Here is a 9,647-nt window from a genome sequence, read left to right on the forward strand (position 1 = left end):
TTGCTGTTGGTTTGAGTTTAGAACTATTGGGTGATTTGATTTGAAGGAGGTGAAGAGGAGATTTCTTTCTGCTGGGAAGGTGATGCTGGATTGGGCCTCTTATGGTTGTATCACTTCCTGAACCTTACTTCTTCCATTAATAAAGCATTTGAGGTTCTTCTATATGCATGTGTCTCAATGGTGTATTGTTATACTTGTGTATTTGATTTATTCTAATCCTTGAATCAATTATGAATGTATGCTTCTTGTAGTTTCCCTCTCTTGCCATTTTGCAGGATCTTGGTGTAGCTGGGCCAGTGAAAGAGCAAGGAGCTGGGGGCAAGCAGCAAGGAGAGAAGATTGGATCAATCATTAGCGAAAGACATCGGTTAGTGGATCTCTTTCTCCCCTCTTTTTACATCTCATAAGGAAGTAATCTCAGATAGCTTTGCTTTGATTGTTGCTAAGGAACTATCACCCTTAGAGTGGGATAGGGTCATTCCGTATTGGATACTTTTCCCAACAACAGATGCATATCATCAAAATGAAGTTGTAACACTAGACTTTGGGGTAAGGGAAGATTATCATATGCTTGATGATTATGGTCACTACAGTTGAGGTCTTGATGTCATTATGTTTTGTGCTAATTTGTATTGACCTATGTAGATGGTAATGGTTTTGACATTCAGGTATGAGTTAACATATTTGTGATATTGTGTTGTACCAATCTAGAATGGTTGTGTGTAATACCACTGGTGAAAATTTCATGTAATAAAAGTTAATAAAGGAAAAATAATAACCACGGTTGATGGGACACTTATTCCAAGATGAATGTTGGGTAAGACATCCTAGTGTGTTTTTTCATCGGTTTATTAATGGCTAAGTAAATTGGAAGAGACAATGGATAAGGCTTTGGAAAGGCAAACTGACATTTTTGGCACATTTATTTATGAAAATAATGGAAATTAGGAGAAAAGGGAGGTGAAAGGTCACAGGTTGCATGTGAGGATTAAATTGAAGGAAAATAATGGAAAATGAAGAAAACATAGCCTCATTCATTAAAAGTATTCTGAGGATCAGTTGGTAACCTTTTTTCAGTTTAGTTTTGTGGCTCTCTCATTTCCTCTCTCTCTCTCTCATTCTTGGAAACTTAGAGTTTTTTTGGAGCACTCTTGGAGGGTATGGCATACTTGGATTTTTGGAGAAAGAAGCGAAAGGAAGAGCAAGAAAGCATGAGAGGACATTGGGATTAGTAGCTATAATATATTTGGCTTGCAGGTACCGAGTTTCATGTATGTTTTCCTCACTATTTTTGGAATTCATTGCATATGTATGTGGTTTATTGGTCATGATCTATCATTGGCATGGAGGTTTGCCTAGATTGACAATGGATTGCCTAGCCTTGTCATTTCCTAGATAGCCATGGTGTTGTGGGTTCATTTTTCTTTGTTTTCTGGTTGGTTCTCATATTTCCTTAGCTTAGGTTGAGTTACTAGTTCTTGGAGCCTTGGATGGACAAATGCTCTGGAGACCTGTAACAACTTGGGTTGAGTTGTTAGTCGTGGAGCCTTGGTTGTAAAAACAAGATGGAGCCATTGGTGGGTTGAGTTACCAGTCCCAGAGCCTTGGTTGGAAAAAATGTTATAGAGCCCTGGAAGGCTTGGATATAGACCAATCTAGTGATGGTTTGTTGATGTTTGACCGTGAGGTGGAATCACTACATAATCACTATTTGATGGGTTTAGGTGGTTGGCCTATGGAAGCCCTAGATGATTTTAGATTGATGTGTTTTATGAGATCCCACATTCATACTTGGAATATGGCATGGGGGTGATTGAATGAAAAGAGATTTTGCTCAACCATTATATGGTTGGGTGGAATGTGGAAGCCCCATCCGAGGTTTGTATTTTTCATCATCAATATGAGGTTATTTATCCTTGTATTTCTAGGAGTATTATATTAGTTTATATTTGGATCAAATGGCTATGATTTCATTGGTATTTATGTTTCTATTACGCTGGTTATGTATATGTTTTATAAAAGTATCTATGTATGGCTCTCATCATGTTTTTACTTGTAAATGAATGGATAATGTATAGATGACCTAATAGATGAAATGGCAGCTAATGTGTTGAGGCATCAATGCCTCTTAGCGATTTTAAGCTAAGTATGAGATCCCTATGCTCAGATCTGTTATTTACACCTGTAGATAACACATTTGTGATATGTTTGAAAAAATACTTGTCATGGCTAGTAGGGGTCTAGACAAGGTGTTGTTCAAGTATTTGTATTTTTACTGTCATTTCCCTATTATCTTATTATTATGAAGGTGTCATTCAATTTTGGGCAGTGGCTTGGGCTCTAGGCCTGAAAAGGTGGCTCAAATCCCAGGGACACTAGCACAAAACTAAGAAAAATAGTCCCTAGATGCTAGCATGCCTTGTCATGAGAGTGTCCATAGCCTCCTAGATGTTTGCAAGCCAACAACATGGGAGCGTCTAAGGGTCTAGTGGACCAAAATCTCAGTGGGACCTAGGGGCTGGATGGAAGAAAGGTTGGGATGGTTCCTGAGGGTCCTAATGCTGATGTTGAAGGTATGTATGGTTTGTTTCCATTGGTTCCACTTCCTTAACGTGACTTAGAAGGTCAGATCTTATCATAGTGGCCTCTCATCGCATGTTTACCTCGGTTGTCTAGTTACTTGGGTAGATGTGGGAGAATGGTGTTACAAAGTGGTATCAGAGCATGGTTCACCCCTCAGACTAGATGGATTGTGTGTGTTGTTCATGCATTCATGTCAGTTGCATGTGTGTCTCTTATGCTTGTATTCATGTTCTTGTTGCATTTGCATGGTGTTGATCATGGTTCTAGTGATATCTCTATGTGGAAGTTGGTGTTGTTGTGGGATGCATTGTCATGAGTGTATGATTGGTTACATGCCATTATATGTCACTTACATGTATCATTCTTGTATGCTTGGTTACATGTATCATTCATGTAGTCTTGGTTACATGTATTGTTCATTTATTCTTGATTATATGTGTTTATGCGTGTGTGTGGTGGATTACACATTACTTATTCGTGTTAATGTTTGCATGTGGTCAAGTGTACAATGTTGTAGTGGTGGTTGTCATGCATGAGGTCATGGTGTTTGTTGTTTATATGGTCATGCATTGATGACTGAACCCTAGCTAGAATGATGGTTGCATGGTTATATGTTTATGTGCTATGTTCTATATGATGTCATGATTATGTTATACATGTATCATGCTAATTTGTTGATCTTGCAAACAAGGAATCCTCCCTGATCTATAATAAGGTACGTTGGTTTATTGTGATTTTGTTTCGCTGACATGATATGCTTCTTAGGAAGGATATCAAAGATGACTAGCGAGATGGTAGACTACAGTTCTTGAGACTCTCCCTATGGATCATATGAACAACATGGTGTTGGGCATTATTTTGTTCTAGTAGACATGTTGAGAAGCTTAAAGGCATAAATAAGGAATTGTATGGCAGAAAATGACAGAATCATATAGGCACAGGAGAAACAAGTAGAGGTAAATGTAGTGATACTTCAGAATTTTTCAGATTCACAGTGACAACGACCATGTTGGATCAACCATGAGCAGGAGGACATAACTAATCGAGCATATGGTAGTAGGTCCCATGGTGGCCATAGGTCGGATAGAGATGACATAGTGAGAGAAGGAAGATTGTTGGACACTCCGAATATGAGAGGTGATGGACACAAGTACTATTCTAGTTCTGGTTCAGATAGGCACTATGATGATCATCATCATCATCCTTACAGGAAGAGTGATAGGGGATACTTTCTAGATGAGTTTAAGAAAGAAAAACCACTTACCTTTTATGGATAGACGAAGAAACCACAGGATGCAGAGACATGGTTGCTTGGCATGAGGAAGTTCTTTAGGTTACATGACTATTCAGAGAACCTAAAAGCCAGAGTAGCTACATTCAGTCTCAAAGGTAAATCATAAATTTGGTGGGAATATTTGAAGAATGTCAGAGGTATACATGAGGAATACTTGACTTGGAGTGAGTTTGAGCAGCTATTCAAGAAGAAGTATCTGTTGGAGAGATAATTTGATGACAGGGAATAAGAATTCTATGAGCTAAAGATGGGATTGATGACAGACGAGGAGGACACTAGTAGGTTCTTAGAGCTACTAAGGTATGTGCCTTACCTTGTGGAGGAAAAGTCCAAGATTTCGAGGTTAATTAGTGGATTACTGGTTGCATTCATAGATAGGATTAAGTTTGATGATCCTAAATCATTAGAGGAGACCATCCTAAAGCTAAGGCATTGCTATAAGCAATCAAAGCACATATCTAAGACTAAGCAAGACTGGAAAGGTAATGCAAAGAAAAAAGGAAAATGGGATAGAAAGTGAGCAAGAGCTCAAGGTTCAGGTAATAAAGAGAATGTAGTGTGGTCTAAGAAGTTCAATGCATCAGACAAAGGACATGGATTTTGATATAAGGAGCAGAATAAGGATGCAGGCTGGAAGCCTATAAAGTGTTGGACTTGGGGAAAATATCATCAGAGTAGAAATTATACACGGAATCAGGGTGGTAGGCCTCAGATATAGTGCACAGGATGCACAGACTATTGGGGATGTTGGTTAGAGCATTCCTCGTATATATGAAACATTGGATAAAAAATAGGAAAACCATCATACATCTATCATTAAGATGGATGGTAAGCTTTGTGATCAAGTTATTTCATGCATAATCTTGGTTAGTGAAGTTGGATATAGGTACAAAAGAAACAAGTTCATCATTGTGTAAGAGCTTGCGCATTTGATTTGAATGGTATGCCTACCACAACACATTTGAATGTATTACCGTTGGGATCATACAATATGTTGTTGGGCATGGATTGGTTGTACCTACATAGAAACAAGGTGGATTGCTATGACAAGGCCACTGAGTATGTGGATGAAAATGGAGAACCAAGCGTCTTATAGGGAAATAACAAAGCCACATCAGTTAGGATGGTAACAACTATTCATGCCAAGTGTAGTTGCAGGAAAGGGTGTGTGTTAATTGTAGTACACATTTCTAGTGACAAAGGTAAGGAGGTTAAGGATGCAGATGTTTTGAGTAGGTACCCAGTTCTATAGAAGTTCCAAGGATGGAAAAATTTAGGGGCTAATATTCGCAGGTTGGCTAATTTTCCATGATTTTTTCAAAAAAAAGATTCACCATATTCCATTTTTTCTAAAAATTTATTCGCCCAAATTTTACAATGTAAAATTATTTTACCATAAAAATCGCCAACATTATATAGAGACTATATATAAAATAATTATAAATTTAAATAATTTTACAAATATATCAATAAATATTTTATATTTTTCATATTAGGGACTAGTGAGATTCGTGAATGCTTTTAAACTTCAAGATATTTTTCCATCCTTAAAATTTTCCCTTGTTCCAAGTCGTATCTCCTAAAGAAATTACAGAGTTTTCCACCTCACATGGAAGTAGACTTTTCTATTGAGTTGGTGCTAGGGGCAGCTCCAACATCAAAGAACCTTACAACATGAGTACACCTAAGTTGGTAGAGTTGAAGCTAAGTTGAAGGAAATGTTAGACAAGGGATACATTAGGCCAAGTGTATCACCTTGGGGCACACCAATTTTGTTTGTAAAGAAGAAATATGGTACTCTCAGATTATGCATTGACTACAGGCAGTTGAGAAAAGTGATCATCAAGAACAGGTATCCATTGCCAAGGATTGATGACTTGTTCGATCATTTGAAGGGAGAAGCAATGTTCTCGAAGATTGAATTGAGATCCGGATATAAGCAGGTACACATCAAAGAGGAGGACATTTACAAGACAAATTTCTGGACCAGGTATGGGCATTATGAGTTTGTCGTAGTTCCTTTCGGTTTGACTAATGCTCCAACTACTTTTATTTGTTTGATGAATACTGTGTTGCATATTTACTTGGATAAGTTTTTTATTGTGTTCATTGATCACATATTGGAATATTCTAAAAATGAGGAAGGGCATGCCGAGCATTTAGCAGCAGTTTTGAGGTTGTTGAGAGAGCATCAGTTGTATGCTAAGTTCAGCAAGTGCCATTTCTTTTAGACTAAGGTACACTACTTGGGACATGTTGTCTCCAAGGAGGGAATTGCAGTAGATCCAGAAGAGATAAGGACCATCATGGAGTGGGTAGATCCCAGGAATGTAGATGAGGCAAGGTCTTTCATGGGATAAGCATGTTATTACAAGAAGTTCATCAGGAACTTCTCACATATTACTTATCCTATTACATCATTGCAGAGAAATGGTAAGAAGTTTTAATGGACAGAGGAGTGTGAGGTTAGTTTTGAGCATCTTAAGTAGTTGTTGACACATGCACCAATGTTAAAGATTGTAGATCCAAACAAAGAGTTTGTAGTATGCACAAATGCTTGTAGCAGGGGGCTTGGTGGAGTCCTTATGCAATAAGGTGGTATGCTATGAGTCGAGAAAACTGAATGAGGACGAGCAGAACTACCCCACACATGATCTTCAGTAGGCATCAATCATACATGCATTGAATTTGTGGAGACACTACCTTTTGGGTAGGAGATTTGTGGTCATGAGTGATCACAGTGGGTTGCAGTATCTATTTGACCAACCAAATTTGAATGGCAGGCAAGCTTGATGGTTGGCCATGATTAGTGAGTTCGATTTTGAGATCAAGTATATCAAAGGTAAAGAGAATAGGGGGGAAGATGATCTTAGCAAGTAGATACAGGTGAATCACTTAGTAGTTATGAGATCCAATGGGTTAGAATTATAGGATAGGATCTTTTAGACAGGTCAACAGGATGTTAGGTATATGGAGATTGTGTGCAGGATATAGCAGAGTACAGGTATAGCTACATGTGGTGGTACAGGTATAGGTACAGGTACATGTATAGGTACAGTTACATGTACACATCCAGGTGCACAAGATGTGGACTATTGCATTACAACAGATGGATTGTTTAGATTTAGAGACATGATATATGTACCAGATAGCAGTGAACTCAAGAAGGTGATATTGAGAGAGTTTCATGTAAAACCATATTCGTGTCACTCAGGTTATCAGGAGACATTGACTGTAGCAAACAATTTTTATTATTGGCTGAATCTGAAGAAGGATGTAGCATAGTTTGTGGCTGGGTGTTTCGATTGTCATCTTGTGAAGGTATAGCGTAAACATCCAGGTGGATTGATACAACTGATTGCAATTCCAGAGTGGAAATGGGAGGTCATTTCCATGGAATTCATTACAAGTTTCCCGAGTACAGTGAGACAACATGATTCCAACATGGTTGTTGTGGAAAGGTTGAAAAAAGTCACATATTTCATTCCAGTGAAGTCTAAATTCTCAGATAGCGATGTGACATAGGTATTCATCAGAGATCTGATCAGATTGCATGGTGTTCTGAAGAATATTGTGTTAGACAAGGATGCGAAGTTCACTTCCAATTTTTGGAAGAAGTTATTTGCAAGTTTGGGCATAGAGTTGGCCTTCAGTACATCCTATCATCCACAGACAGATGGAAAAAAAATAGGGTCAACAGGATATTCAAGGACATGTTAAGGATGTATGTGATGCATTAGTAGCAGAAGTGGGAAGATCATCTTCCACTAGTAGAATTCACTTACAACAATGGGTACCAGTAGTTCTCGAGGATGAGTTCATGTGAGGCATTGTATGGGCGGAGTTGCAATACTTCCAGCGGTTGGAGTGATCTAGTAAAAAAGGTGTTGATTGGATAGATGTGGAATAGGAAATGCAGGTTATAAAGAAGAATCTAAAGGTAGCACAAGATAGGCAGAAGAGTTATGCAGATCAGAATAGGTTGTTCAAGGAGTTCCACGTTGGATAACATGTGTACTTCCACATCAAATTGAAGAAGATCTCCTTGCGGATTGGATCATGTGCCAAGCTGGAACCACAGTTTTGTGGACCCTTCATTATCATTGATAGGATTGGGCCAGTAGCCTATCGAATTGAATTGCCTCTGTAGTGAAAGTACATGATGTTTTCCATGTGTCATTTCTTAAGAGCTATGTTAAAGATGATGATCATATGATTGACTAGTCTATATTGCAGGTGGAACTAGATGAATAATTCCAGCCAGAGCCTTAGTGTATATTGTAGAAAAAGGTACTCATGCTCTAGAATTGAGAAATCGAGCAGGGTAAGGTGCAGTGGAAGCACTTTGGGCCTGATGAAGCTACATGGGAGATGGCAGATCAGATGCAGGCTATGTATCCTTCCTTGTTTTTTGGTTGAGGCAAAGCAGTTGTGGTATGGTGTCTAGGTATATGCTTTGGTACATGTTTTGGTGATGTTTGGTATATGTACATATGTATATGGATGTAAATACCGTCATGCGCTATGTTATAAAGCTCCAATAAGCAGTATGGGTGTCATGTCATTATGATGTTATGTTTTCATGTTGGTTTGCTTCTCAACAGTTTGATCATTGTAAATACTACATTGAGCTAAGTTATATATATCCATCGACAGTATGTTTTGATACAACAATCATGTGGTTATAAGTGTTGTTGAACCTCGAGGATGGTGCTCCCCCAAGGGGTAAGGTTCTGTAACAACCCTGGTGAAAATTCCATGTAATAAAACTTAATAAAGGCAAAATAATAATCATGGTTGATGGGATACTTATTCCAAGCTAAATGTTGGTGAATTTATCCTAGTGTGGGTGTTTATCGGTTTATTAATGGCTAAGGAAATTGACAAAGGAAATGGCTAAGGTTTTGAAAAGGAAAATCAGAATTTTTGGAACATTTATTTATGAAAATAATGGAAACTGGGAGAAAAGGGAGGTGAAAGGTCACATGTTGCATGTGAGGAGGATATTGAAGGAAAATAATGGAAAATGAAGAAAATAGAGGCCTCATTCATAAAAAGGCTTATGAGGATCAGTTGGTAGCCTTTTGTTAGTTCATTTTTGGAGCTCTCATTTCCTCTCTCTCCCTCGTTCTTGGGCACATAGAGTTTTATTGGAGGACTCTTGGAGGGTGTGGCATACTTGGAGTTTTGGAGCAAGAAGGAAAAGGAAGAGCAAGAAATCATAAGAGGACATCGAGATCAGTAGCTACAGTGGATTTGGCTTGCAGGTATCAAGTTGCATGTATGATTTCCTCACTAGTTTTGGCATGCATGAAATAGGCATGTGGTTTATTGGTCATGATCTGTCACTGGAATGGAGGATTGCCTGGATTGACTGTGGATTGCCTAGCCTTGCTATTTCCTGGATAGCCATGGTGTTGTGGGTTCATTTTTCTTTATTTTCTGGTTGGTTCTCATGTTTCCTTGGCTTGGGTTGAGTTACTAGTTCCTGGAGCCTTGGTTGGACAAACGCTTTAGAGCCTTGTAACAGATTGGGTTCAGTTATTAGTCCTGGAGCCTTGATTGGACAAACGCTCTAGAACCTGATAACAACCGTGGGTTGAGTTACTAGTCCTAAAGCCTTGGTTGGAACAAACACTCTGGATCCCTAGAAGGTTTGGATAGAGACCAATATGGTGATGGTTTGGTGATCTCCAACCATGAGGTGGAATCACTGTTTTATGGGTAGAGGTGATTGGCTTCTAGAAGACCTGAATGATTTTGGATTGAT

Source organism: Pinus tabuliformis, chromosome 6, assembly GCF_031772625.1.
Source record: "Pinus tabuliformis cultivar Carrire ecotype Pingquan chromosome 6, CPIR1, whole genome shotgun sequence".
Taxonomy (NCBI): Eukaryota; Viridiplantae; Streptophyta; class Pinopsida; order Pinales; family Pinaceae; genus Pinus; species Pinus tabuliformis.